This window comes from Penaeus chinensis, chromosome 31 (genome assembly GCF_019202785.1).
Source record: "Penaeus chinensis breed Huanghai No. 1 chromosome 31, ASM1920278v2, whole genome shotgun sequence".
Taxonomy (NCBI): domain Eukaryota; kingdom Metazoa; phylum Arthropoda; class Malacostraca; order Decapoda; family Penaeidae; genus Penaeus; species Penaeus chinensis.
Window position 1 is genome coordinate 23,695,233 of NC_061849.1, and position 7,500 is coordinate 23,702,732.

Consider the following 7,500-nt stretch of genomic DNA (forward strand, 5'->3'; position numbering starts at 1 on the left):
GATCCCACGACTGCCATCAGCCCTGGGTATATTTCCTCACTACCCCTGTAGCTGTTGGGTATATTTAAGCCCCAGCCTTCCATGGGGTCCCCTCGTTGGACCCCATGGTGGGCTGGGGGGGGGGGAGGAGATGAAGAAATTCTAATTTGTATGATTTGTACAAATATAGATAGAAGTAGATCTCTCTTTGACGACCTACATAATCCCTTTGGCCAATCCTTCTCGAACATCCCTGTTGTCACGGGAATCTTTCCAGGTTCCGAAGGGCAAACTTGGGAATCAGAATGCTTCCTCGGCTCCCGGACCGGGTGAAAAGTCCTCCTTAATCCGTCAGGGAAATCTTACCTGGTAAATATGAAAGTATTTCATGTATTAAACACCTTGTGGTGAAGACCACTTATGACTGTCCATCATGGACCTTGACATTCTTAAAATGGATCGCAAGATAGTTAAGGTGTCAATGTGATCCTCGGATCACCCCACAGCGAGATGGTAGCCTGAGATGGTAGATTCGTCACCAGACGAGTGATCTTCAGCGTGCGATATGTGACATTCCTAAGGCCCAAGTCTCATGTTCTCCTTACAACACACTCAATCAGTCCTGTTTAGGTATTCTGTGGAGAAATTGTTATATGAACTAAATAATTTTAGGGTAGTGGCAGTAAAGCGTTTTAAGAAGAAAGTTGATGGTGTGGAACTTCCAGAATCAGTAAAATTGGCATTGTACCACCTCAAGGTAAAGTCGTATGTGCTCAACCCTATGCGGTGCTTCCACTGCAGAGTTATGGGCACGGACCCAACTCTTGCCGTTTTAAGGAAAATGGACTACCAAGTGTGTGTGTCAAGTGTGGTGCTACAGGTCATCAAAATGACAACTGTCCAGCTCCAGTATGCTGCAATCACTGCAAAGAAGTTCATTAAGCTTCTCCAAAACTGTGTCACAGGTACTCATTTGAAAAAGAAGTATTGGTAATTAAGGACAAAGAAAAATTTAGTTTTCCAGAGGCAAAGTGTCGTGTCCGTATTCTGTTCGCTCAGCCAAGTAAGTCGTTGCCTCGGTTCTACCCCGACCTTCCTGTTATCTCTTAACCCCCAATACTTCTTGTACCACTCACTCTGCCACTACAGTTCGACCTCAGTCCTCAAATACTGAGGCCATCTCTGGAGGAAACGTACAGGATATAAGGACACATGCAGACTGCAGTAAATCAGGTTGTGCATTGGGCAACATGCCAAGTAAGACCATAGCTATGTATTTCCACAAAGAAGAAAGTTCCATCTTCCCTCTATTTAGGAACAAACCTATTGCGTTTTGTCAAAGAGGTGATGTACTTAGGCCTGATTTTTTATTCAAAGCTTACGTGGGTGCCTCACATCAAACAATTAAAGGTGAAGGCTTAGTAGTATTTTGGGGGTTTACCGAGTGCCTATTCGTAGCAGACTTGCTTTTGGATGTGGGGCTTTTTCATCTGCAAATCCCACTGGTCTCCGGATGTTAGACTCAGTTCACAATGAAACTCTTAGAATCTGTACAGGACCTTTCAGGTCTTCACCTGTGGAGTGTAGAGAACCACCTCTTTCATTACACCGGCACTACAAGAACCTTCTTTGCTACACAAGACTACAAAGAATTTCGGGATTCACATCCCTTTTGAGGACAGCCGATTCTGTGGCACGAGAATGAGGAATCTTGTGGAAGATCTCAATTTGAATCTTCACCACAGAGGAACATGCCATCTTTGCATGTAACAATAATAATAATTATTATTAAAATTATATAATAATAATGCTAATAATGATGATAATGATGATAATAATAATAATAATAATGATAATAACAACAATGATAATGATAATAATAACAATGATAATGATAATAACAATAATAATGATAATGATAATAATGATAACAATAATAATGATGATGATGGTAATAATAATAATGATAATATTATTAATAATAATAACAATAATAATAATAATAATAATTATAATAATAATGATTCTGATTCTGATTCTGATTCTGATTCTGATTCTGATTCTGATGATAATCACAATATTGATATGATTATGATAACAACAATAACAAGGATAATGATAATGGTAAGAATAATGATAACAATAATAGTAACGATGTTAATAAGGATAACAATAATAGTAGTAGTGGTAGTAATAGTGGCAGTAGTGGTCATAGTACAAGTAGTAGTAGTAATAAAAAATGATACGGATATTGATGATAAAGATAATGATTTAAATGGTAATCTAAGATAATTACCATGGCAGCTTTGATAGTAATGGCAGTAACAATAAAAGTAAATATGAAATAGATGAACTAATACTAATAGCAATAATTGTAAGGAATAAGATAGTAAGGATTGCAATTACATAAAAGTGAATTCAAATTTGTGAATAGATATTGTAGCTGCCTAGAAGTAAAATTAACAATTTTGTCTAGAACATTTTTGGAGATCTGTGATATCATAATACGTTTGTGGATGCTTGTAATTAAGTCTTCACAAATTCATTACAATTTTCATTTTCAAGATTAGTGTTTAACAGGTACGTATTTGTTTTAGTTTTATGATTACTTCTATTAAATGAATTTTCTGTATATCTGTTATCTAGTCATTAAGCACTGATTATATCGATCTTATTGGCGTGTTATTACACTTTCTTTGTTATTTCTGGTTAATGCCCGAAAAAAATATGAGTCTCCCCTATACATTTTAATATTCTATGGATATAATAGAACGCCTTCGTTTTCTTTGAATGATGTAATTTAAGGGTAACCTTTTTCTAGACAACCGTTCTTTAGCACACCTGAGTTACGGGTAAAGGTTTCAGTTACCTGCGCGTCAAGCATCATGAGGATAGCGGTGACGATGGATTCCTCTCGGTCCTTACTATTGATGGGAAACACCTAAGCCCCATAATCTTGGGCCATGGTGGGTGTCAGGGAAATATCGGGACGTATTTATAAAGTCCAGGTAGGCGCACCCGACAAACATCCTTCAAGTATAATGGAGGCACTGAATTTTGAGGGGGTGCTGGCTACCTAGAAAGAGCCGGCTGACCGCGCTGTGCAGTAACCAGGCATAGTATAGCTCAAGGAAAACCTCGTGACCACCACACTACTCAAGCATTAAGTCGCAGATCCATCCCTCACACTATACCATCTCGATGGCTCATAGAAGCGCTGATGTGGAGCTGCCGGCAGGCTCCCATTTCAGGAAGGGAAACGCATACTCATGTTCTGTCCACTCAATAGATAGCGCTGCACACAGTACATGATTATTATGTGACATTACAGGATATCTAGTGTCAGCAACCGTTATATTTTGTAGGGATTTATGTTCGTGCTATGCTGCTTCCACTGAGAATACGGCGAGAATGTATTACGTCATTATGTTTTCGTGACACACATGTTCCTGCAATGTGTGCTCGCAGTGTGTATGGGCGTTATACCATGCAGTACCTGTCGTAATCTCACAGGATAGTGTATATCTCCGGTCCTACGCTCCACTCTGACGTGTCTAAGCTGAGGATGTGTATGGGGTTGGGGTGGCAGTCGCCCTTTGGGGTCGGAGATTTGTCGACTTCCTCGCATTCGTACACAGTTGATTTCTCTTCTTATTTTACCCCGTAATTTCCCTGGTATACCTTAAACCTTCCCCTATTATCGGCGCCAAGATTATTCGGAACGATAATGATTGTGATAAAAATGATGGCGATAATAATGTTGCAGCAGAAATATGACAGGGATAGTGATGATACAACTGCTATTGCTATTATACTATTGATGATGATGATAATATTAATAGTGATAGTGATAGTAGTAACAGCAATAATAGCGGTAGTCGTTTTTCATTTAATTAAGCGAATGAAAAGAACATGATATTATTAATTAAGTATAGTATATTATTATCATAACATTATATATCATTATTACTATTTAATGGTAATGATGTCAATATATTATTATTATTATTATTATTATTATTATTATTATTATTATTATTATTATAATGTCCATATTACTATAATAACAATAATGGTTATGATAATGATGATACCGATAATAATCTTATATTATATCAATATTATTATGTATATTATCATTATGCTATTATTTTTGTTATGATAATAATAATAATGATGATGATAGTAAAAGTGATGATGGTGATGGCGATGATGATGATGATGATGATAATGATAACGATAATAATAGTGATAACAATACTGAAGATATTGATAATGAGGATAATGGTGATAATAATGATATGATAAGGATGATGATGATGATGATAATAATGATAATGATAATGCCAATAATGATAATGATAATTATATTAATGATAATAATGATAATGATGACAACACTGGTAATTATAATAGAATAAATAATAGTATTGATAACAGCAAAAATAATAATTATAATATTAATGTCAATGATAATGATAACAATGCTAACACAGTAACAATGACAGTAATGATAATAATGATAATGATAATCATGATAATGATTATAATGATAATGATGAGGATAATAATAATAATAGTGGTAATTCTAATATCAATACTAATGACAATGTTGATCATGATAGTAACAATAACAATAATAGTAATAATGATAATAATAAACTAATACTAATGATAATAATAATAATAATAATAATAATGATAATAATAATAAAAATAAAATAATATTGATATCAATTTTCATTACAATAATTATAATAATAATAAAATGAAATCTTAATGAAAAAAATTAATGATTATGATAATAGTAATGATACTAAGAAATAATAGTGATAATAATGATACTGATAATAATGATAAGGATGATAATAATATTGATGGTGATAATAATAATAATAATGATAATAATAATAATAATAAAAGTAATAATAATATTATTTTTATTATTTTTATTATTACTATAATTATTATTAATGATACAGATGATGATAATAATAATGATAAAAATAATAATAATAATAATAATGATAATAATGATAATAATGATAATAATGATAATGATAATAATAATAATAGTAATAATAATAGTAATAATAAAAATGATAACAGTAATGATAATAATAATGATAATGATAATAATAAATAATAGTAATAATAATAATAATGATAATGATAATTATGATGATAATAATAAAAATAATAATAATAGTGATAATAATAATAATATTATTAATAATGATAATAATAATGACAATAATAATAATAATAATTATTATAATAATAATGATATTAACAGAAATAATGATAATGATGATAATAATAATGGTAATAACAGTGATATTGATAATAATAATAATGATAATAATAGTGATGATAATAATAATAATAATAATGATACTATTATTACTAATAATAACAATAATAGTAACAATAATAATAATAATAATAATAATAATAATAAAATGATATTAACAGCAATGATGATAGTAGTGATAATAATAATTACAATGGTAATGATAACAATAGCAACAATGATAACAATATCAATAATGGTAATAAGGATAATGATGATAATAGTAGTAACAGAGGTCATAATGATAAGGATCGTAATAACAATGATGATAGTAATAAAATGATAACGATAATAGTAACAATGATAATGATGATGATAATAATGATGATAGTAATAGTAATGACTGTTATTATGACTGCAATTATGATGATAGTAATGATAATGATAATGATGTTGATAAATTTAGTAATAATGATGACAATGACGGTGATGATAATGATAATAATTATAATAATCACAATTATAATAATAACAATAATAATAAAAATAATAATATTATTATTAGTGGTATTATTATTATTATCAATGATGGTACTCATAATGATAATGATAATGATGAAAGTACTAATGATATAATGATAGTAATGACCATAATAACTACAACAATTACAATATCAGTGGTTGAAATGATAACAACAGCAATAATAACTGTAACAGTATGAGCAATAATAATGATAATGATAATAATATTATATTCTTATGAATTTTATTTTAAGAATAATAATGATGATAATAATAATATTATTAATAATGGCAACAATGATAATAATCACTATGAAAATAATAATGATGATGATAATAACAATAATACTAATGATATAATAAGAATGATAATAAGCCCAATGATAATACTATAAATGTAATAATGATAGTAATGATAATGATAATGATAATGATAATGACAATAATAATGATAATGGTAATAGTAATAATGACAATAATAGTATATATGATAATGATAATAAAGCCAAATAATAAAGATATCAATACCAATAATAAAATTAAGGATATTAATGATCATAATGATAATAATAGTAATAATAATAATGATGATAATAGTAATAGTTATAATAATAATAATAATAATAATAATATTGATAAGATGATATTAATAATGATATTAATAATACGGATAATAGTATTAATAACGATTATAGTGATGGAAATAATAAGAATTCTTGTAAAACGATAATGATGACAATAATTATGATAATAAAGATAATGATAATGAGAATAATAAGAGTTTTGATAGTAGAAATAATAACAATATCAATAATATTGATAATGGTAATAGTAATGACAACGATAGTAATTATGATAATAATGATAATCATGATAATGATAATGACACTATGTTGATGATAATGGCAGTAGTAATGATAATAATTATTTCAATAAAGGTAATAATGACAATAACAATAATAATGATAATACTGACAACAACAATGATCATGATAATAATGATAACTATAATAATAACAATTATGGTAGTAATGATAATGATAATGATGATAATGATGATAAAGATAATGATGATGATAAAGATAATGACGATCATAACATTATTGATATCTTGCTTTTTGCTTTTGTTTACAATATTTCTCCCTCGTACCCTTCTTGTTTCGATTCTCTCTCTCTCTTCCTTCTCATTCTCTTCTATCTTCCTCTTTCTGTCATTACGTCACTTATTTCCCCCAGAAAAAGGCCTCCCTCCCCCTTCTCTCTCTGTCCTCTCCCCTCTGGCTCCCCCTTCTTCCTTTCTACTTTCTCGTCTACTTCTCTTTCTCTTCCACCTCTTTAACTCAAATTTCTCGTCACCTCTCTACTTCCTGCTTTGCCTTCTCTCTTCTCTCCTTTACCTCCCCCTTCTCACTCTCCTCTCTCCTCTACCTTCCCCTTCTCCGTCTCTCCTCTCTCCTCTACCTTCCCCTTCTCCGTCTCTCCTCTAATATATCTATCTCCCTCTCTCCTTTACCCTCTGCCTCCCCTTCTTCCCTATTTTATCCCTTTCCTATCTCTCTCCTTACCTCTCAACCTCCCTCTTCATCTTTTCTGCTCTCTACTTCTCTCTTCTCCCTCTCTCCCCTCTATCTCTCTCTCCTCTCCCTCTTCTCCCTCTCTCCCCTCTATCTCTCTCTCTCCTCTCCCTCTTCTCCCTCTCTCCCCTC